The following is a 23,960-nucleotide window of genomic DNA, read 5'->3' on the forward strand; positions in this document are numbered from 1 at the left end:
TGTGCCGTGGGCCTAAGATGACGGAAGTTCTTCTCTAGGTCTATCAGCTAGCTCAGAGAAGTACATCGGAAAGAGCAGTGGGTAGGGAGGTAGAGTCTGAACTGCATACCGGAACTGCCTTCCAACAGCTCAGAGACTTTGGTCAAGTCATGTCTTCATCTACTGAACAGGGGAAGAAGTAGCCTTTCCCATGAGACCCAGACGGGAACATCTAGCCATGTGGGACTCCCACACCTGTGACAAGGAAGTGAGAAACTGTCGGTTTCTTTTTGTTGTTGTTGGCTTTTTTGTTTTTGTTTTTGTTTTGTTTTTCGAGACAGGGTTTCTCTGTGTAGTCCTGGCTGTCCTGGAACTCACTCTGTAGACCAGGCTGGCCTCGAACTCAGAAATCCACCTGCCTCTGCCTCCCGAGTGCTGGGATTAAAGGCATGCGCCACCTCTGCCCTGTGAAACTGTCAGTTTCTTGAAACACTCCAAGGCAGAAAACAGCTTAGTTACTCTGGTCATTACTAGTTCACAGACTTGAAATTCTCTCGACACTGAGTGTTCTCATGGTCTTTCGTACACAACAGTGTTTATGGACATAAGCCCAGAGAGGCTGAGGTTGGGGGGGGGGTGATAGGGAGCTTTTTCATCCGGTACAGAACAGGATGCTCTTCCCAGATGGAAGACTTAAGCTGAAACTTTAAAAGGTTTCAGCTAGACTCATGCTATGGGTAAGGCTTTTCTAGGGAAACCCAGCCTTGAGAATCTGAAACGTCTAGAATTCTGCCACTGGCTACTCAATATGTGCCATATTCAGATGACACATTTGGCAACAGAAAGAGACAGCCTACTAGGGGTCAAAGCTGCAGAGGTATTAGCTGTATCCCAAGAGATGCTTGCTGGTTAGCTGTCTGGAGACCATTTCTCGCATTTCTGCATGTAGGGACATTATGATGATGAGGTGGTAAAGTCTTTGCTCTTCTTATTGAATGCAGTCTCATTTCTGTCCTCAAATCTGGGCTGTCCTCAGTGACTTGCTTGATGAAGTGATCATGCTATCACAGTAGCAGCCATGTTCCAAACTTCTGCATCCTGGTCACAGAAGCCACTTGCCAGAGAAGGTTAAGCCACTGAAGACACCGCTCTCCACTCCTGATGGTCTCAGGTTTTCTTTTTTTTTTTTTTTTTTTTTTAAATGACATTATATACCTATTTATTTATTTTTATTATATATAAGTACACTGTAGCTGTCTTCAGACACTCCAGAAGAGGGAGTCAGATCTCATTACGGATGGTTGTGAGCCACCATGTGGTTGCTGGGATTTGAACTTTGGACCTTCGGAAGAGCAGTCGGGTGCTCTTACCCACTGAGCCATCTCACCAGCCCTGGTCTCAGGTTTTCATGTGTCCTTGGTCAAGCTCTATGATTCCTGAGCCATAAAATCTAGAGATGTTATTATGTAAGAGGTATTGTTTGGGGCCACTGTGGTATTCCGCAATAGATGATTGAAATAGAAGTTGAGTCTCTTAGTGCTTCCTAAAGTATAATTGTATTGAAAAAGTACCTTCTTTTCACAGTCTTAATAGTAGCTAATACTGCAAGCCAATGCGCTCCCTGTGTGGCACTCAGCGACTCCACCTGTGACCTCACCTCCATTCCTCAGCACTGCCCATCAAGGAGAAGGTTGCCAATGCTTCACTTTGCCCCTCTCTTGCCACTGTGCCCATCTGGTCATGGAAACCATACATACTCCAATGGGCGCTTTGCATGGACATCCTCACAGCTCCCTTCTCTCACTCAGAAGAAATGAACACGGCCCCTTTCTTCTGGGCCATGTTATTGAGGGATTACTTTAATTATGTTTGGAGGATCCCACAGGCTTTTCAGGGTAAGACTACAATGAGCACTTTGGCAAACCTCTTCGCCATCCCTCTCAAAGCTCCTGTCTCGTCACACCACATGCTAATCTCCCTGTGTCTCATCCCCACCCTCCACCAGGCATGGACCCACAAAGCAGTTCTCAGTGTTTTTCCCCTCAGGAACTGGCCTTTAGCATGCCTCTGTCTTGCTCCATCTCCTAGTGTAATTAGCGATGTGATTTGGCCATATTTACTCTTTGTCAATTCGGTTACAGCATTTGCCCTGTTCCCCTTTCTCTGTGCATGCCGGGCATCTTCATTATTGCATTATTTACTGCTCAACAGTATTTTTGCCTATATCTTTTAGATATAAACACCTGAAATTTGTATCTATCTATTTATCTATGTGTACTGGCTAGTTTTGTGTGTCAACTTGACACAGGCTGGAGTTATCACAGAGAAAGAAGACTTCCTTGAGGAAATGCCTACATGAGATCTAGCTGTAAGGCATTTTCTCAGTTGGTGATTAAGGGAGGAGGGCCCACTATGGGTGGTAGCATCCCTGGGCTGATAGTCTTGTGTTCTAGTCCTGACTTCCTTTAGTGATAAACAGCAGTATGGAAATGTAAGCTGAATAAGCCCTTTTCTCCCCAACTTGCTTCTTGGTCATGATGTTTTGTCCAGGAATAGAAACCCTGACTATGTCTCTAACCCTCTATTTATCTATCTATCAATTATGTATGTCTGTGTATCATCTATGAATCTATCTATGTCTCTATCAACCATCTATCAACTTATCTATCTATATCAATCTATCTATCATCTTATGTAGCATCTAGCTAACTAGATGCTTGAGTGACAGATATATCACAAAACCAAGAAGCTCAAGTTGCAGAGTCCTCATTTGCATGCGAGCCTCAGGGAGTTCAGAGCCTGATTTTGATTCCTTTACTTTAACAAAGAAAGCTCCATACAATACACAAACTCTTGCCTGGCTTCACGAATCTGGAGGCCCTTTGCACTCGACACCAAGAATGATACTGTGGGACTTAGGACAGTGATGTATTCACGTTGCTAAAAGTCTGACAGTTCCAGCCTGCAGGCTGGCTCCTGCTGTGATCAGATATCCTGTTTCTACCTTTAGATCTCTTTACCTCCCTCCCCGCTAGCTTTCCCCCATCAAACGCCTGGGTCTGTCTTTCTCCTCTGATTGCTTTTATTTGAGTTTCTCTTAGTAGTTTAACTCCATGAGTATGAAATAAAGCTGTTGGCCTCAGTGGAAATTGTCCCTTTCATTAAAGAAGTCAGTTGTCCAGTCCTAGTTAAGAGGCATTTCAAGTGCTTTCAACTGTGTGAATGGCCCAAGAATTATTCACTGGGGGGTGGGGGGTGGGGGGTGGGGGGTGGGGGGTGGGGGGTGTCTCTTTCAGGATGAAGAAAAACAGCAAATAATACCTAGACACAGTTCCAAGTAGCCTGATTCTCATGGTCCCAGGCGCCTCTGGGGAATACTGGTGTGCTTTGAGGAGGTCTTGGCTCTTGTGTGAACCGGGAATGAAAGCACTCCGAGTAGTCCCTCCAGGACTTAGCACATGGTGGGAGTGTCTCCTGTTGGCCTGGTCAGGGCAAACACCTTTAGGAAGAAAGCAGTTGCTTACCCAGTGATGCAGCATCGCTCACCACTCACAGTTTAGGGCAACCAGCCCTTAAGAGCTTTAGGGCTGGAACTAGTTAGAGAAACTCTTGGGAAAAGGGTAGAGGCTGTATTTGATTCTGTCTTAGGAAGAATCCCCTCTCAGCAAGGCAAAAACACAGAGGATTCTCAGCAGGTCACAGCCTGTGTGGCTATTCACGTCTTCCTGTCTTCCTCCACTCTGGGAAGAGACACTAACCCCTCCCCCGCCCCCCCCCCCCTCTCCGGGATCAACAGGTTCCCTTATCCAGTTCCTGTTGGGTTCAGCCAACAGGGAGCCCTGAAAATTAGAGATAAAGGCAAAAAGGTTCAGGTCTGCTCCAGGTGCCTGTGCTCCCAGGGTCTGCAGTGTGCAGCTCCCTGCAAGTGCCTGTGCTCCCAGGGTCTGCAGTGTGCAGCTCCCTGCAAGTGCCTGTGCTCCCAGGGTCTGCAGTGTACCGCTACCTCCAGGTGCCTGTGCTCCCAGGGTCTGCAGTGTGCAGCTCCCTGCAAGTGACTGTCCTCCCAGGGTCTGCAGTGTACAGCTACCTGCAAGTGCCTGTGCTCCCAGGGTATGCAGTGTGCAGCTCCCTCCAGGTGCCTGTGCTCCCAGGGTCTGCAGTGTGCAGCTCCCTCCAGGTGCCTGTGCTCCCAGGGTCTGCAGTGTACAGCTCCCTGCAAGTGCCTGTGCTCCCAGGGTCTGCAATGTGCAGCTCCCTGCAAGTGCCTGTGCTCCCAGGGTCTGCAGTGTGCAGCTCCCTGCAAGTGCCTGTGCTCCCAGGGTCTGCAGTGTGCAGCTCCCTGCAAATGCCTGTGCTCCCAGGGTCTGCAGTGTGCAGCTCCCTGCCAGTGCCTGTGCTCAGTCTTGAAGGCCATAGCCCTCCCTGATGACTCTCGCAGTATTTTTATCTGGGTTCAGTGAACTTTCCCTCCTCTTTTATTTACAAACTTAGTTTTTACTGCCCTGTTCCTAGAAGCCCCGCCCTTCTGCTCGTACTGCCCACATTTTGTTAAATAACTCATAATTATATTCTCAAGTTCTCAAATCTGAGTTTCTCACCTGGAACCATAATTTCCTCTCTGTGTTTTTGATTGATAGCAGGAGTCGTGAATTCGCGTATCCTCCGATCTTGTGTTCCAGGGGATGCCATATCCTGGGCCCTTTAGATATTGTGTAGTGTGTTCATTTTGTGTTGTTTTGTTCTGTTTACTTTCAAACTAAGCTTAGTTCTAGGACACGTACAATTATAACCATACATATGGCTGACTGCAAATATAATTGCACCTTGGTTAATTAATAATGGATATGGGAATTTTTTTAATGACAATTCTGGCTTCATAGTACACACAAAATAATGTGCCCACCACCTTCAAGAACTAGACTGTGGATTCCTTACTATTTTTACTCTCGAGATGCTGGAAGCTGTGTGGTAAATCAGACATTGTCTCCAACGTGACCCAGTCTCAGACCTTACTACAGTCAGTCTTCAATCGCTTAGTTAGGGTTTGAGAAAAACACAACGACAAAGAGCCAAATACAACAGAAGCATACACAGGCTTCCTGTGTCCCTCTTGGGAAGAACAACAAAACCTACAACACCTATGTTTTAGGCCATGGGTAATATATACATTCTTGCCCAGAAAAAATTCAAGCGATAACAAAACGCTTGGAGAAAACTCAGAGTCTTCTCACTACTTTCAGATCACAGGGAGACGTGCTTGAACCCCTCCTCCATCTGCTTAGAAAACTACTGAATAAAGGTGGTTGGTGGCACTGAGTTTAGCATTTTGTCTAGGCTCCACCCCACAGTTACCTGGCAACAGCCAATTGTGCCTGACTCACTATAAATGGGGCTACTTGTCCCCCTCCCCTCTCTCTCTTGCCTTCTTACTTTCCCTGTGACTTCTCCTCCTGCTTCTTCTCTCTCCCCATCCCCTCCCCCTCTTTCTCCATGGGCTCATGGCTGGTCTCCCCTCCCCTCCCCTCCCCTCCCCTCCCCTCCCCTCCCCTCTCCTCTCCTCTCCTCTCCTTTCCTGTCTCTACTAACCTTTTACCTTCCCTCCCCATGTCCTGAATAAACAGTGACTGGTCCCTCATTGGGTTGGGATGCCTCAGCATGGGCCCAAGGAGGCACTCCCTTCCTCCCACACCTGACTACACCTCCACCAAACATAGCCCTTCTCTCCTCTATCTTTTTATAAAACACAACAACTGAGGTCTAAACTAAAGGCCTCCCTTGTTTTAAACAAGTTTCTAGTGTTTTAGGAAACTATTGGAAGTCTTTGCATAGAGGTCAAGCAGCACTCCAGTGTAAGGTCTTCAGATGCATGCTAGAGCTGAGGTAGGAAGGGTGAAAGAAAGACGCTTGGGTTTTGTTTCTTCTGAATGCCAACAGAGTGCTGCATTCATTCAGAGAGAGTTAGCTCAACTTTGTTTGGTAGCTAATAAAAGGTTCGTGGAATGGGCTTCCTCCAGAATTACAAATGGCTCCATCGTGACAGCATAGCCTGGTGGTATGTTACAGGTATCCACTGCCATAAAGAAGGTAAATTCTTATGATTTGGTTTTTTTTTTCTTCTTTTTTTTTTTTTTTTGTCCAGCCACTAAACATCAGATGACCTCCCAGGGAATTCTAGTCATAGCCTGTCAGTAGCTTGGCAGCTCAAGTTGGATCATGTACTGGCTGGTTTTGTGTCAACTTGACACAGCTGGAGTCACAGAGAAAGGAGCTTCAGTTGGGGAAGTGCTTCCCTGAAATCCAGCTGTGAGGCATCTTCTCAGTTGGTGATCAAGGGAGGAGGGCCCACTGTGGGTGGTACCATCCCTGGGTTGGTAGTCTTGGATTCTATAAGAAAGCAAGCTGAGCAAGTCAGGGGAAGCAAGGCAGTAAGTAACATCCCTCCATGGTCTCTCCATCAGCTCCTGCCTCCAAGTTTCTGCCCTGGGTGAGTTCCTGTCCTGACTTCCTTTGGTGATGAACAGCAGTATGCAAGTGTAAGCTGAATAAACCCTTTCCTCCCCAACTTGCTTCTTGGTCATGATGTTGGTGCAGGAATAGAAACCCTGACTAAGACAGATCAATACAGAAATACTTCTTTGACTTTAGAACTATGTCTCATGCACAGGCACACACACTCGTGTGTGTGTGTGTGTGTGTGTGTGTGTGTGTGTATGTAGCAGATTTATTAACTCAGGGTAAAGTTTATGCATTCTGTTAGGGTACTTTACTTAAGGTAAAGTTTATGCTATTATAAAAAGCAAACAGTTCTCAACCTGCATTCCTTTGGTTTTTTGTTTAAAACCCAGTAGTGGAATGGATGTTTGTAGGCAAACCAAAATTCTGCCTACTCTTTTCTTCATTAAGTAAATTCTGGACGCTAGACTCGTTCCAGTGGTTAGGTTGTAGTGTGTGACAGAGATTTGAATGGAATGTACAATTTCATTATTTTAGCCAATTTATAAACATTTATCTCTAATATTTATAAAATACATATTTCTATAAATAAACTTGTCTCCACTTTCTTCAGTTGGGCTTGAAGAAGTCAGGGAGACCATTCCCCAGACCACATCACTGGTCCTCACTATCCACCAGTGAAGAGGTATTGTAATGGTAGTGTGGTCAGAAACAGATTATGGGAAATACTAGACTAGATATAACTTATTCTATCCATTGACTTACTTAACTTTGCCTTTCAAGTTCAACAGGGGAAAGCCATCTTTTAAAAATACTCATATTATCAAACAACAACAACAACAACAACAACAACAACAAAACCCCTCAAAAGCCAGGCGTGGTGGCACATGCCTTTAATCCCAGCACTTGGGAGGCAGAGGCAGGAGGATTTCTGAGTTCGAGGCCAGCCTGGTCTACAAAGTGAGTTCCAGGACAGCCAGAGCTATACAGAGAAACCCTGTCTCGAAAAAACCAAACCAAACCAACCAACCAACCAAACAAACAAACAAATAAACAAAAACCCAAACCAAACAAACAAAAAAACCCTCATATGTATTTATCTTTATTTATGTGTTTGTCTGTGTGTCTGTACACACAAGCTGAGGCTAGAGAAAGTGTTGGATCCCCTGGAGGTGGAGTTAGTCAGTTTTGAGCTGCTAGCTGTTGGTGTTAGGATCTGAACTCCGGGTCCCTGGAAGAGCAGCACATTCTCTTAGTGGCTTAGCATCTCTTCGGCTCTGGAAAAGTCACCTTGCTTACTTAAAAAAAGTTGTGTGAAGGGACTAGATGCTAGCTCAAAATCTACTTTTTCGTAGCTAACAGACCTTTAGAAAATTCCCTCAAATTCCTGGTATCACATGTAAATTTTCTTTTTTCCTTTGCAGGGGCAAAGGGATAGCGATAGATCAAGACGATTATTCCTAATCAAGGTCCTGACAACCTACGTAGTCACCTGTGCAGAGAGTTTTGCTATTACAGCAGGGACGAGCACACAGACCCTCTGTCTGGCTCCTGCGTTAGAGGACTGCCTTTCAAGGCAGGAGGGGCTGTAACTGAGTTTCGCCATGAAAGGAAGTAGTGATTAGGTTTCTTAGCAGCTCCTCCAAGCCCCATGCTTTGGAAAAGGAAGCCATGGAGCTGGAATGTCCTATTCTTCAGATGCAAATAGAGTCCTGACAAGCCTGGAGACACAGTAAGGGGCCCTACCTGTGACAGCCACCCCTTGTCTCTGGGGGAGTAGTTCTAGCTTTGGTCCATGAGAACAAGGCGTGGGTCCTCCAGACTGAGGACAGGAGGCTGGAAGGGGACATTTCCCTTCATGAAAGCCCTGGATTCATCTCTGACTCTGTCTAGAATTGCCTGTCTCCTAGAGGGCGAGGTGTCTAAAGTTTGGCACACATGAGACCATCACTCTCCATCCAGATTAAATAGTCAATTCACTTTGTGTTCTTTTGTGGTTGTAATTGTTTCCATTTCAGTCTCTGTAACATTTTGTAGACATTTGTAGTAAGGGCATGGAAGAGTAGACTTTTTTATTATTATTATTGATTTCTTTCTAGTTTATATAGTTCTTTTAGAAGATTGATTAAATCATCATGTTAATTTAGGACATATATAGACTTAAAGTAAGTTAAATTTTATTTCTAGGCTACCCCAGCACTCAGGCTTTTTCCAGCTTCCTTTCTGGTGACTTTTACTGCTCTCTTTTCTCTTCCATGCTTTAAAAGCCAGGGTGCCACTGCAGTCTGTCCCACCTCTGAACGATTCACCTTTTCTTCAGGTCACATCGTGTGCTACGTGGAAACCTGGGTGCTGACAGTTTTGCCTCCTGCCCGAACTAGCCTCATTTTGCCTTGAGTCACCAGACAGCAGAGCCCCTTTCCTTCTTGACTGTGGAGACTGGCTTCAGGATCTGGTCTCCAAGGCAGACAGCCATGTGATCTGTTCATCTTTGTTTCAAGTTGGGGACCTGAGAAAGACTTACCAGGGACACGAAAGCAGGGAGACACTTGCCTGAACTATCTATCCTCTCTGCTGTACCCCTGTCTCCTTACTTTTTAGTTCCTGGAATATATAAATCCACACTTCCAAATAAGGCCAGGTATCCTCTGTTGAGGTTGTTTGTATCAGAGGAAGCCTGAAGGCCGCTATTTTTAGTAGTTAACTGTAGCTATGGAAAATTTCCTTTCTGGCTAGGTAGTAAACAAATGACCATTTAGGCCCTTCATAGTCAGACCCAGAGTGTTCCCCTAGCCATACATGAGAGGCGCAGGCTTTGCCATCCCAGAGCAAAACCTTTAGTCATATTTCAGCTACCAAAAGCGTGCTGCTACCTGATCTAGAGTTAACACTGGCACTTTGGGGCTTTTAAAGTATTAATGAGTCTCCAGGGAGGGGTCTACAGCTTGGCATTAAAACTCATCTGAAGGATCACACAAAGCTCGGCTGTTTTGAGTTTTCCGCTGAGTCACCGTCTGACATCAAGGTGGGCCTGTTCTGGGAGTGAGTGACATTCTCAGACTTTCCCAGACCACAGAAACCTATATCTTTCCCAAGTGAATCTCCTAGCTTGTGGATTTCATCTGGGGTAGACAAGCTCATGGCTCTCAGAGCTTTGAATCTAAGCAGACATCCACAGGTTTGTTGAGCGGCACTTGCAACCTAAATCAGCCAGAGTCCTCGTGTATTCAGTGCTGAGGCTCCGCTGTGTGGGAAACTGAAGATCTGCGTCTCCTTCCCTGATCTTTCTTGGACGGTTTGATTGGTAGTGCATCAAATGGTCACGTGGGCTGTGGTCCTTCCTGCTCTAAGGACTGTGCACAAGATGTTCACATTTATTCCCCCCACCCCCCAGCTACCCTGCCACACACAATTAACCTCTGTTTAGCCTTCAGATGGGGGAGGAGGGGAGAAGGGGAGGGAGGACAGGGAGAAGCCACTTTTAACCTTGAATAGAGGTTAAGCTCCATCAAACTCTCTTAGAACAAGCATGCTTTACCAACGCAGCATAGGTTATATACAATGTGTGTTCAGATACAGGGCGAGTTTTTCTTTTACCCACGCTGTATAAGCAGACTGATTCACAGCAGATGCTACTGCAGCCTCTCTCACTAACGTGCATGGTCTGAATGACTTCATTTTGAGCCACAAAGTACTGTTCAGAAAACCGATCTGAAGTGGCCTCAAGCTTTGCCCGCTTTCATTCCCCGCAACCTTGACAAAATGGTGGAGAAAAGAAACAATGCAGATTTAATCACGATGCTAAGGAGTGACGTCATCGCTGCGGGTGCCGTAATGACACAGTTCTAGAGACTGCGGACTTAGGCGGTTTTACATAAGCTTTAGCGAGCACCGGAAGAAGCAAGCTGGTTAAGTAATAGAAATGCGGACCAGAACTTGTGCCTGGGGCTACTCGCAGAGTCAGCAGGATTTCAAAGGTAAATGGTAATCTGCAGAATCGAGGAGCTCAACCTTAGTCAGCTACAGGGTGGATCCAGTCCACACAGGCTCCGGTAGAAGAGACACACAGAAGACTCTCCACAGAACTCAGGAAGTGTGAGATAATAAAATATAGAGAATGATTAAAGTAGAAAGATGTTTAAAATCTCCATGAAGTGAGTTAGAACTCCAACAGATACATTGCTTTGCTCATTTGTACATTTAGTTCAGCCAAAACCCACTAGAAAAATGAAGGTGGCTTTGTCCTCAAGGTCACCTTATGCTTGCATCTGCAGTTTCCATTCCTGGGATGGTTTGATTAATGGCCGTTTCCCTCCACACAGAGGAGGAGCCCAGCTCTGCTCCAGTGCTGTCCCTTGCTGCCTCCCTGGCCTTTCACTGGATAAGGGGCACTGCCTGCATCAGCGCCTTGAGGCACCAGATAAAAATAGCATCTAAGCAACTGTCTGACCTAAAAGTCACCAGAGAAACAGATGCTGTGAAAGTTAACATTTCAGAGAAGACGAATGTCTTACACCTCCATCTAAGTATTAGGACAAGAAAAGACCTCTTTCCTCCTCTTTAAATGTAAAATAAATAATAAATAAAACCAATCAGTTCCTAAACTGATAACTATTCCCTTTCTTCTTTTCTCTACAGATTCACTGGTCCACAGCTAAGCCATGTTTCTTCTGAGGCCTTTTATTCTCATCCCTGCCAGCGCTGACCTCCCTCATGAGGAGCATGAAGTGCAGGGTGGGTGTTTAGCAGGATCGTTTTATCATCCTCTCCAACCACAGGGGAAACTGAGGCTTTTGAAACTCAGGTTGGATGCTGAGTAATCACGGCTGTGTGTGTCAACAAGCAAGGGAGGTGACCGCCATTTCTCCTTCCCCTTAAGGGTTGTTTGCCCTTGCACCCATGAGAGATGGCTTCTGCTTCAGTTCTTTGCTTCAATACCTCCTATTCACTGAATCCTTAAAGGAAACATTTAGCTACCGCTGCACATAAGTTGGTTGCATAATAGGAAAGAAACGAGCCAGGGCTGGAGACCTCATCTCCACGGAAGCATTGTAAGGCCAGCGAGGGCTGTTTTACAGAGCCAGCCATGACTTGGGACTCCCTCTATACCCTTTCATCACCATGACAACAGGCAGCTCCTACTTCACACATCCAGGAAAAGCAGCTGACATCTCAATGCTAAGAACACAGGGGAGAGGTTTACAAAAAAACCACAACAACCACCACCAAAAAAGTCTTTTTGTTTGCCTGTCAACAGAGAGAACACCCCCCCAGAGTAAGTCAAAACCTCTATTCTTGCCTTCAAGAAAGATCTGAAAGGAAAGTGTTGGGGCTTTTTCCCCTGGTCCAAGGGGGCCCCTCAAGCAGGACCCACTGCAGACTGGCATGGCTCCTCCGAGTCTCCGGAAGGGCTGGCACCGAGAATACTCCCTTGACTTAGACTTGGCCATTGCAGAAGCTGCTAAATGACAGAGCAGTGAGACTTAACAGATACCTTGTGCTGAGGCCCTGAGATGGTTTCCTTTACATTTCTTTGAATAAAGGAAAGATAACTTAGATAATCTTTCCTTCTTCCTTCATAACTTTGCTACTAGAAGCCTTATTCCAAGTTCATAATAGATAGTTTAGGGTATGGGATTTCCAGTGGTGGTTGGTAAATTTTTTGGTGAGTCTAGTGTTCTGGTCGGGGCCGTACTTACTTGTGTTTAATAAATACCTCATCTGATTCTTATAACAAAATCACCGGTGGGTATCCTTTGCCTAAGAGATGGTTAGCTGAAGCCTGGAGGTGTGACATGATGGCTAAGCTCACAGAGCTTGCAGCAGCGCGCGCGTGTGTGTGTGTGTGTGTGTGTGTGTGTGTGTGTGTGTGTGTGTGTGTTGGGGTTGGTACTCAGGTGTATCTATCAGACTTGGCAGCCTTATCTGTCCACTCTCTATGCTGTCTTGGAGACTTCAGTCTGCTTTCTGAAGATTGTTAGAGCAGAGCATACAAGTACAAGGGGGAGCCTAGCGTCCACACCCTTTTCAGAGTTTAAGTAGTGAAATATAGCCAGACCAATACTTTCATATTTGCTATCATCAATATATACGAGGCATACATCCATTTTCCAGCTCATTCTCCCATTCAATCTCTGCAGTATCTATTGATTTTATGATTCTGATTCATGGTTACAACAAAGGGTTCTTATGACAAAGTCATTTGCGCAGAGTCCCTGGGCTATTTCTTGTGACACTTCGCATGCAGATAAACCATGCCTATGTAGTCTAACAGAAGTCAGAGCTGTATGGTCATCATGTATGAACCAGGGCCCTTTTCATCTTTCTCATGTTAATTGCATTGGCTGTCTTTGAGGCAGTCACTTTTGTGCAGAGTTCTGTAAATCCTTTGATGTTCATGACAAAGAGACAGGCTGTGGCTAGGTGGTGGTCCTATCACCCCGGGAGCCTCTGCAGAAGGCATCCTGGGAGACCCGTAAGAGCTTCTCCTGGATTTATGGCTTTTTTTTTCTTTTTTTTTTCACCCACTAAAGATTGTTCCGTGGTGATAAGAAAGTCCAACACACCTCAAGCCTTTTGACAAGTTGTTTGTGTTATCCAACATGTTTTGGACATTGAGCTCAACTTAACCAAAGCAACCACGTCCATGTCTGGCTGCAAGTCAGCTGAGAAAGAACAGGAGTCAAGAGAGAATGTAAGGGACATTCTCGAGTTCCCCAGATGCTCCACCGCGCACCTCATCTGTCGCCACTATTTATTGTTTTACTGTGGGCCTGTGCCATAACAGCCTGCTGGCAAGACACTGAAGGGCAAGGAAACCACCCCAGAGTTCTAACTGCTCAATGGCTCTTTGGAAAAAAGTGGGGGTGGGGGCACGATCTTCAAACAACGCACACATTCTTTCCCCAGATGTGGGAAGTCGTGTCCGGTGATTGACAAGCAGAGGAAACAGACTGCTCTACCTGATTGGACTTCACTTAGACGATCCAAACTTTAAATCTTTCCTAAGAATGGGGTGGGGGGTGTCTTTAAGAAAAACAAAGGAAACCAGTCAGAAACAAAGATTTAGTGGAGCGAGCTGTAAACTGAAAACAAAACCCTGGGATCTAAGAGAAAGGAGAGGGTAAAATTTTTTTCTCCCCACTGCGGGTACATTTCTATTCTGTGTGGCTGGAGTCTGCCCCAGAGGAGTCTGCAATGTCAAGGTGGCACATTTAACCTCTTTGCAGACAAAAAGCACTGCAGATGAGACTATACTGCAGGACTTCTCTCGGGTACTTTTTCAACTGTATTGATTGGCAGCTGCAAGCAGGGTTATAGTTTTCTACTGCAGGGTGATCTTGTTCCTGAAGGAATGAGCGAGAAAGGCTCGCAGGAAGTGCTGTATTGGGGAAGGTGCAGATGGGAGGACCTTCTCAAAGACAGCACAGTTGTTAGCCCTGACTTCTCCTTTAGCATTGTGTTTTTCTAGAGAGGATGTAATGAGGAACCGGGCATATTCCCTGTCCCCTTGTCACCTCTTAACAAATGATAGGTAGCAGGAGGAGAGAGATCTGTGAAAACTGTGAGGGAAAGGATAATATGAAAGTAACCGAAGAAGAATGTACTGTTAGAGATATTTCCTAACTGAAAAACAAACAAACAAACAAACAAAGCATTCTACTTCTACACAGCTGTCAGGCCCATGACAGTGACAGATACAGTTAGGTAATTTAAACATGGCAAACACACATTTTTTAAAATTTTGAAATCTATACTTCTGGTTTGGCCATTACGAAAACTATGGTTTATTAGTGCTCGACATTTAATTTTGTAGGAGGAAAAGAGACATGGCCACACAAAGTAAAATTCTCCTTTTTCCTTCATATAAATCACTCCAAATGGGATTATAAAAATAAACACATGGCTTTGAATTATTTAAGCAGAATCATCAAGCAGTCTTTTTAGATCAGGGAAGTCAGTTTAACGCATGCAGTTGGGCAATATAAGCAAATTTAACATTTACCTGCGGAGAGGTGGCTGGATCCAGAGCCTTGGTAGCTTGAAGCCGAAGTTGAGTCCCCTCCTTGCACACAGCCAGGAGGTAAAAGTTTGACAAATGCCCAAGAGGAGCTAGCTCTTCCACCCCCCTCCCTCGTCAGCTTGGCTGCTTTGCCTAGAAGCACATTCACGTTTATTGGAGTTGAAATTCTGCTGCTCTGTCAGCCAGTCAGGGTCTGAAGTGACAGATGAGAATTTGGAGGTTGGCACCACAGGGTGTTTCAGGCTGTCATGGTTTCTGTTGCAGATTCCTGGATCTCGCTCCCTCCGTGCTGCTGAGCTTTGCAGCAGAGCAGACCCAGAGGGAGAGAGCTAATTCTGCAGCATGCATGGAGTGAACGGCCCTCCCCTAGCCTCTCCTCCTCATAGGCTCCTAACTTGGCCAGAGTGTAAGCATTTGGCTCTTCATGCAATTTTTTTTTTTCAAACAACTCTGAGAGATCGTATGATTGGGATCCCTTGGGGCTTGTGACTCTGAGACACTGCAGAGAGGCTTCACACTCTTGTTTATTCCTAGGGCGACTGCAAAGCCAGGGTGAAAGGACAGAAGGATCACTGCAGCAGATGCGTTTTTATATTGCTCGATTGGAAGCTGTCCTCATGACCGCAGTCTGAACGTTAACAGAGAACCGTTCCGGCTGCTTTAACCGTCCTACTCGTAAGCAGCTCTGGAAAATGAAGTTGCTGCTCTTTAGAGCATGCTGATTTAGAGAAGCTGTGATTCATAGCCTGCTCTTGCCCAGCCCAGTCAGTCATCCTCTGTAAGCCTATGATGGCACCGGGCTGTACAAGAAGAGGTCTTCCTGTGTGCTTATTTCTGACTTTGCACTGTGGCATTCATCTATCAAGGCATGTAAATATTTATTTATTTATTTATTTATTTATTTATTTATTTACCTGGCCCCGAGCTAATCTGGAACCCACAGAGATCCGTCTGCCTCTGCCTCCTGGGTACTAAGTTTAGAGGAGCAGCAGTAGGCCTGGCTCTGCTTCTGTATATGTATGTGTGTAATCATTTCAATGGTTGTGTCTGTATTTATTGCACATTTATCGTGTGTCGGACCCTGCGCTAACAGCTTTCAATGCATCGTGTTCGTGGAGTCTGACAAGTCTTTGGAGGTTTTACTACGTTCCCATTTTAAAGATAGTACAGAGTAATGTTAACTGTACAGGATTTAAGGACAGGCAGCTTGGATTTTCTTCTTGACTTTCCCACACCCTAACTGTACACCCAGGAGCTAGTAATAACCTCTCTCAGCATCTGCTTTCTTATTTATAAAATGAGGCTACAGATATAGGAGGAGTGATTATAAGGTCTATCACAGGCAATTGTTCTGAGTTTCAATAATTTGATGCAAACCAACTGCATAAAACTCCTGCCATGTAGTAGACACTCAACAAATGTTAACTATTTTGGTTTATGTCAGACGACAGCAACGTTCGCTTTCTCCCGGGTCTCTAACTGTAATAGCAAGGTGGTACTCTCCTTGCCTCCCGCCTGTGTTAGCCAACTGAGCAGGCATTTCGCTGAGGAAGAGATACTGCCCCCCCACCCCCTTCTCCAGGTGACTAGCCCAAATGCTTCTGATACTATACACTCTCCACTAACACTGGATGAGAAGTTGTTATTTAACGTAATTTAGGCTCTCTGAGTGTGTGACAAAGTCAACAGGCAACCAGACTGATAAAAGCAAAAGCCAAGTGAAGCAAATAAAAACCCTGAGCTATACAAGTTTGCAGACGTGCCTCAGCCGGTTCGCTCTACGGACCCCAGAACATTCGTCGCACTGATTTTCAGAATGAGAAAGGTAACAGAACTTATCTCTGTCGTGCAGCAGGGAAGTCTGGGAGCAGAGGAAGCCGGGCAGTGAGCCAGAGCCCTTCCAGCTGGGAAGGGCGCACGTGTCTGGGATCAGGATTATAGAAAGGGCCGAGGATGTGACGTCTTGAAGCCTCAGACAATGGGATGTTTTTTCCTCAGCTCAGGTTTGGAGTGTGAGCAGCTCCTCTGAGGAAGGGACAAGGGTTTGTTTCTTCCAGGGCCTCTGCACACATCTGCACGCTTCTCTCTGGTCTTAGCAGCATAGAGGATGCTGGCGCCATTCTGCGATGGTGTCCCGAGGGATCATGGAGCAGCGAGACCAGCCAGGCCATATAGAAAATGATTTGACTTTTTTGGTTAAAGAATTTTCTCAAAGACTTCGAACATTAACTTATTTTAACTAGCATTCTCCATTTATTTGAGACGGCTTTATGAGTTTGATTCCACGTAATGAGATTAATTCCATGAGAACAAAGAGAAAGATTTAGTTGGAGAGTGCTTAAAAAACCCAAAACATCTTGACCCAACTCAAAATTTTTTTTCTAATACTGAATTTGACATATTTGTTGGAATGCTGAAAACAAAGTTCCTTGCAGACAGATTGTTCACGGAAAACTGGAATTAAGGCCTAAATGTAATTTATGTCTGATGAGAGCAGGTCTCATTTCTAAGATTGGGGATTTTCACTCAGTTGTATGACTAGAGAGATCTCCTGTTCAGGGATGAGAACTTTAGGGTACTGTAATATATAATGACAAACTCACACACAGGATGTAAGAGAATACTGACTAAAACAGACAAAGGCGTGTTGACTTAATGGTGTTGTTAAGCACGGTTTTATTTTGGGAATGTTCCCTGGCAGAGACCCAAGCTCTTACTGTTTCATGGCACTGTCATGTCTAGAACAGTTTACAGCTTTCCATGCTGGGAACAAGGAACCTACAACAATAGCCACCTCACAGATGGAGCTGGAAGCCAGACCCAGAAAGTTTACAGCGCCCCTCTATGAGGGTTAGCAGAACCTCAATAAAGAGTAGACTTTATGGTTGCGTGTGAGATGGCACCAGGGTGTCATCTTTGGTCAGGAGATCCCACAAAGAGCCAACATAGCGATCTTTTGGGCCAGCAGAGTTAAGATGTCTGTGGATCATCTCCAGTTTCCTGCCCCACTCAGGCCTTCCAGCAAGGTTAGGAACCCTATTTCAAGGGAAAGATTAGAGAGCACATTTCCCCCAAGGTTTTTGTTCCATAACCATGGCCTCTGGATGTGGGGCAAATGGAACTGTGTCACCAGACAGAAAAGCTGACCCAGATGGTTTAGCCAATAAGCTTCCCTTCCTGGACATTCCTTCCTGTAAAAGGTATTCAATCTTTAGTCCGCCCTTAGTACCTGGTATTCATCCATTTTCCAACGTGAATAAACTGTTTGAATAAGCAAGGACCATCTCTCTCATCAAGAACTGCCCTGTCGGGAGCCTTTGTTACCAAGCTGTGCAGCCTAAGTCTCTTGCAGAAGGCCTCTCTGCACACCTGACACACCTTGAGCTAAGCCACACCACCCCTCCTTCCCCCCCCCCTCCCCGTGTCCTGGACTCATCACAGGCCTGCAGCCCATTCTCAACTCCTAGTGGCATATGAGTACATGGGAGTTAGAGAACCACCCAACTTAGACTTTGTTCAGCCTCCCCTGTGTGTGTGTTGGCACCCTGATGGCGACAAGGAAGGCCTAGTGCCTCTGAGTTTTGATTCCCTGAGCGACATTCACACACCCCAGCAGCGAGGCAAAATGCAGACCCACATCTGGACTGTAGATTCCACCATCCCCAAACCAAAAAATAACATTCATAAAACGTGTCATTATTGAACATGCATAGACATTTTTCTCATCATTGCTTCTAAACAGCTCAGTACAATAACTATTTACTTGGCATTGACACTGAATTGGATACTATAAATGATCTAAAGTTGATTTAGAGTGTGCAATATGATGTGCATGAGTTATACGCAGGTACTCCCCTGTTGTACAAAGGGACTGGCACAATCACGACTTGGTATCTGTGGGTACTGCAAAGAGTGCCTGCGGATGCAGAGGAATGGCCAAAATCAATCTTCAAGCATGCAATAGACTTCTTTGTTTTTCTGCTTAAGCGTTGGAGTGACCTAAGAGTACTATGAAGACCTTGCCTATTGGGAGCCTGGGCACAACCACTGTTAGAGTGTAGCACTGTTCCTTGAGAGGAGTAGAGGTATCATATCAGGTAGGAGGTAAGCAGGCGTGAAGGAAGGATGCTGGGAAAACAATGTCCACAGCAATGGGGCTGCTTGCCCTCTAGGACATTCACACTACTCTGCTAGGACTCCCATTGTTATCATTCTGTCTAGGCTCCGTCCCACAGTTACCTGGCAACAGACTCACTATAAAACAATAGACTCACTATAAAACAATAGACTCACTATAAAACAATAGACTCACTATAAAACAATAGACTCACTATAAAAGGGGCTGCTTGCCCCCTCCTTACTCTCTTGCTTTCTCTTGCTCTTCCCTTACCCTCTCTCCCCATTCCCTTCCCCCCTCTCTTTCCCCATGCTCATGGCCAGACTCGTCTCTACTCCTGTACTTGTCTTCTCGCTCTCTCTCTCTCTCTCTCTCCCTCTCTCTCTCTCTCCTACTCTCTTAACTCCCCTTCCCATGCCCTTAATAAACTCTATTCTACAGTCTACCGTCATGTGACTGGTCCCTTGGGGGAAGGGATGTCTCAGGATGGGCCTGCTTGACCACACCTCCATAAAACATATCTGCCCCTCTCTTTATCTTTTTATAAACACATCGCCCATAATAAAATACCACAAACTGTGTGGTTTAAACTACAAGTCTGGAGGCTGGACGTCCAAATCCAAGGTGTTGCCATGCTCCCTTTCTCTGGCTTCTCTTCTTAGCTTTCAGGGCCACAACCTCACAGTCTCAGTCCTTATTTGTTACCTCTTCAAAGTTGTGTCTCTAAACACAGCGACATTAGAGGTTAAAATGTCAACATAGAAACCTGGTGCGAGAAATGACTTTCCCCTGTAATACTGCACTGTGGCTTTGATATTCTCCTTGATACACATTCTCTGTGGGTCTTTGAGACTATGCTCTGGTCTTAACTCTGGCCCAGCTCCTGACCTGTGCCTGCACCCACCACTGGAAGATCCTGCACTGAACCATTTGTTTGTCTCTGCTTGGTCTTCAGCCTCCTGGGTTAGCTTCTAACTGTGCACAGTGGGAGTTTACCAAGGCCTCTCTCTCAGCCAGCCCCATCCATGGGAACGTTCATACTCTCTCTCTGTCAGGTCTGAATTGAAGCCTTGACACAGAGGGGCCGGTTAACAGTAAGGGGATGGCCAGATGTATGCTGAGTTTTGCTGAGTATGGTGCGGATATTGCAATTAACCACTGTTTTTCTAAGAATCATCCCTAAAAGCAATAAACAAATAGACAAATAAATAATAAAAATAAGGGGCTAGAGAGATGGCTCAGCAGTTACCAGCACTGGCTGCTCTTCCAGAGGACCCAGGTTCAATTCTCAGCAACCACATGAAAGCTCTCAACTGTCTGTGACCCTAGTTCCAGGGGACTGTAGGCAGAACACCAAAGCCCATAAAATAAAAATAAATAGGTAAATCGTATTTTTAAAGAGTATATTAATAAAAATAGAGAAAGACTGGCTAGGATTAGAAACTTTTTATCTGTCAGACTGAGCAGCTAGACCTTCATTAATTAGGTAAAGAGACATAGAAAATTCAGAAGTATAAGAGGTGCCCTGGTGTGACAAACAGCTCTCCAATGAGAGGGACTTACAGAGGCATGGGATTTTATTGCTGGTTTTTTTTTTTAATTTGAAATTTTTAAAAAATGTTTTTTAAAGATTTATTTATTTACTTTATATATGTGAGTACACTGTAGCTGTCTTCAGACACATCAGAAGAGGGCATCAGATCCCATTACAGATGGTTGTGAACTACCATGTGGTTGCTGGGAATTGAACTCAGGACCTCTGGAAGAGCAGGCAGTGCTCTTAACCATTGAGCCATCTTTCCAGCCCCACTGTTTTTTGTTTTTGTTTTTTAACTTGTGCTTCCTGTGTACTGCGGACCTGCTGCACTTGCACTGCGGACCTGCTGCACGGAGGACCGGCTGCACTGCAGACCCAATGCACCGAGGATCCGCTGCACTGCGGACCTGCTGTACTGAGGACCTGCTGCACTGAGGACCGGCTGCACTGAGGACCGACTGCACTGCATACCCAATGCACCAAGGACCCGCCGCACTGCGGACCCACTGCACTGCGGACCTGCTGCACTGCAGACCCGCTGCACTGCGGACCCGATGCACTGATGGTCCTTACGCTGGCGACCAGGATGATGGTCTTCCCCTTTGGGGAAGAAAATAAATGGCAAACAGTTCTTAGAGCATCTGCCCGGGTATGATGCACGTCACTTTTACCTGCATTACATGGGCTACTGAGTCATGTGACCACACCTGACTTCAGTGGGAGATCCTGGGCTATGTTCCTATGCTGAAGAGGAACCATAGGCCAGAGAACCAGAAAACAGATTGTCACCAGGAGTGGAAGCTCTTCTGGCTTGAGTCTGAAATGGTTCTCACAGGTTCGTGTTTTGTGTACCCATTGCTTAGCTGGTTGTGACTTTTTTTTGGAGGCTATGAAAACTTCAGCAGGTAGACTCTGGCTAGAAGAAGGTCACCTGGGATGGGCCTTCCGGTGTTACGTCTGTGGTTCTGGCTGCTCTATTTTCTCATCCACTGCCGTCTGAACAGCATCTGCCTCACACATCCACCACCACACACGTCATGACCCCACCAAAGCTACCCGTCAGCTCCGTAAGCCAAATGAATCTTCCTTCCTTTTCAATTATTTCCATCAGGGATTTAGGTCATGGACACACAAAAATAACTAATACAGAAACATAGAACACTGTGTTGAAAATAATGTCAGGAAAAGGGAAGAAAATAATGTAGGTGAAGCAGGAGGAACGTTTTACAAAGTAGAGCAAAGAGAAGATGGAGTGGGGTGGAGAGCAAGGAGGAAAATGAGAGCCAATTCTATGAGCTGGGGATGCAGGTCAGAGGAAGAACACTGGCCTAGCATGTGTGAGGTTTGAAGATGAACACACAGACACTGACACACAGACATACACACAGAGGGGGCAGCAAAATTTTAAGACACAAAAATAATTGAGCAATCTGGACAACGGAAATATAAAGTTTTAATATATAAAATACACAAAAATTCAAATAACTTAATAGCAAACCCAAAAAGGAAACAGAAAAATTCAAAATATGCAAAAGACATTTTTCAGTAGGAGGCCTACAAATGGAGACCTAGAAATGAAGTGTATAAAAGATGAACTTCTGATCATCATCAGATGCAGATAAATACAACAAAATGTCACTTCCCTCCCGTCAGAATAATGTGTGAGCTCCACCGCCTGCACAGCTTTGTTTTGGAAACTTGAGTGGGATGATGAGGGAAGGGACAGACACACAGACACGTACAGAAAAGTGGGAATCAGGTACACCATGCTTGCTCTGACACGTCACCACCGGCAGCAGCATCCTGGAAACGCTGCACATTATACACTTGATGGAGCAGGCAGGTTCCAGGTAAGCAGCTGAGCAAGTAGGCAGGTTTAGCTAATCTTGGTAGGAGGGCTCCACGGTTATCAGAGAAGAGGTAGCTAGCATTCTCTAAACACACTGTCAACGTCTAGACACAGCCCAGAGGAAGGCTTTGCCAGCTCCCTGAGCCTGCTCTGGGGAAAGTGTGGCAGCCCTATGGGTCTGAGTCTTTTGGATGTGTGACATGGCTACCTTCATGTCAACAATACACATTCACCTAGGACATCATGTCCCCTTCCCATTCACTCAGGGCTCCCAACACTCCACACATTAGCTTTCACTTGATGTGACAAAATGCTCATGGATTGGTAGGATTAGCATAGTGAAAATGACCATCTTTCCAAAAGCAATGTACAGATTCAATGCAATCCCCATCAAAATTCCAACACAATTCTTCACAGACATGGAAAGAGCAATTCTCAACTTCTTATGGAAAAACAGCAGCAGCAAACAAACCAGGATAGCCCAAACAATTCTCAACGATAAAAGACCTGCTGGGGGAATCACCGTCTGTGACCTGAAGCTGTACTACAAATTAATAGTGATAAAGACCACATGGTATTGGTACAGTGGCAGATAGGACAATCAATGGAATGGAATTAAAGACCCAGAAATAAACTTACACACCTACGGACACTTGATCTTTGACAAAGAAGCCAAAAACATACAGTGGAAAAAAGAAAGCATCTTCCATAAATGATACTGATCTAACTGGCAGTCTGCATGTAGGATGAAAATAGATCCATATTTATTGCCTTGCACAAAGCTCAAGTCCAAGTAGATCAAGGGCCTCAACGTAAAACCAAATACATGGAATCTAATAGAAGAGAAGGTGGAAAAGAGCTTCGAACTCATTGCCCAGGGGGAAATTTCCTGAACAGAGCACCAATAGCTCAGGCTCTAAGATCAATGATTGATAAATGGGACCTCATGAAACTGAAAAGCTTCTGTAAGACAAAAGACACCGTCAATAGGACAAATTGGCAATTTACAGGTTGAGAAAATAGTAGATGTTTTGTGCTCTCATCTCACCTTAGCATGGTAACAATGTAAGTTAACACATTTGATGATTTGTTATATTTAACCATTGTGTATCATCAAGCATCATATACAATGTTTCAGCCAGTGATGGGGCAAACATATAGTGGTAGTCCCATTAGGCAATATTGCCTTGTAATGTCGTAGCGACCTTAGTTTGTGTATATATATGTATATGTATATATATATATATATATTACTATGCCTATCATGTTAGGCACAGTAAAGATGTGATCTTATTTGTCACCTAAAAATTTGAAAAATAGGACCATAATTATGGCTTACTGGGTGATGACACAAGTCACTTAAGCCTGGCAACACGACTTCATTGCCAGAACCAGCACAAAGGTGCAAGGGGAGAAGCAATTCCTTTGACCTACAAATGTTCATCACTGCATGCTGCCCCTCATGTTCATATCCAATAAAAAAAAATAAAATAATACAATAAAGTAAAATAACTGGTTAGTACTTCCAAATCTCTTCGCCTTGTAGATTCTAAAAAAATAAAATAAAAAAGCTTAGCTTAGTTTAGAGCAGTGCCAATCACGTGATCCTATGTAATTTTAAGAGCCATATGCCAATTTCCTAGGATTGTCCCAACAGCTTTCTACAAACTGGAGATCCTAAATGGACAGAAAAAGAAGTGAGTTCTGAAAGGTCACAGGCCACAGTTGAGATGTCAGCAGGCACGTGCCCCTTCCAGGTGCTGTGGGAGAACCCCTTCTGTTGTCCTCTCTTTGCTGGCTCTGAGGACCCCTGATGTGCTCTGGCTTGTAGCTACATCAAGCCATTTCTGCTTTTCTCTTCACATGGATCTGTCCTTTTATATCTGTCCTTAATCTCTGTGGGATTGCTTCTCTTTTTACGGACACCAGTCTTTGGAGTGAGTTTGTCATAATTTAGAAATGATGTAATTTTAAGTTGACCACATTTGCAGAGACCCACTTT

General features: G+C 45.1%; 1 protein-coding gene and 1 long non-coding RNA gene across 5 annotated transcripts in view; one reads left to right on the plus strand and one right to left on the minus strand.

Annotated features, from left to right (window-relative positions):
* Nucleotides 1-15,149, minus strand: part of Sparcl1 (SPARC-like 1) — a 34,981-nt gene extending 19,832 nt beyond the window's left edge. The window contains exons 1-2 of one of the 3 annotated variants that reach the window (NM_001359016.1): nt 14,438-15,149; nt 110-234 (exon numbers count right to left, since the gene is read on the minus strand). The gene's annotated coding sequence lies outside the window, so the exon portion shown is untranslated. Of the gene's footprint in view, nt 1-109; nt 235-3,300; nt 3,479-14,437 lie in introns of all 3 variants that reach the window. The other 2 variants (NM_001359014.1, NM_010097.4) reach the window with 2 other exon arrangements.
* LOC330143 lies at nt 4,830-20,746 on the plus strand. Of its 2 annotated transcripts, XR_003955771.1 has the most exons (3): nt 4,830-10,409; nt 11,071-11,166; nt 12,966-20,746. It is a non-coding gene; the product is annotated as an uncharacterized LOC330143 (long non-coding RNA). The 2 variants fall into 2 exon arrangements; XR_003955770.1 differs by having other exon boundaries at nt 11,071-20,746.
* The last annotated feature ends 3,214 nt before the right edge of the window (nt 20,747-23,960 follow it).

Source organism: Mus musculus, chromosome 5 (assembly GCF_000001635.26).
Source record: "Mus musculus strain C57BL/6J chromosome 5, GRCm38.p6 C57BL/6J".
Taxonomy (NCBI): domain Eukaryota; kingdom Metazoa; phylum Chordata; class Mammalia; order Rodentia; family Muridae; genus Mus; species Mus musculus.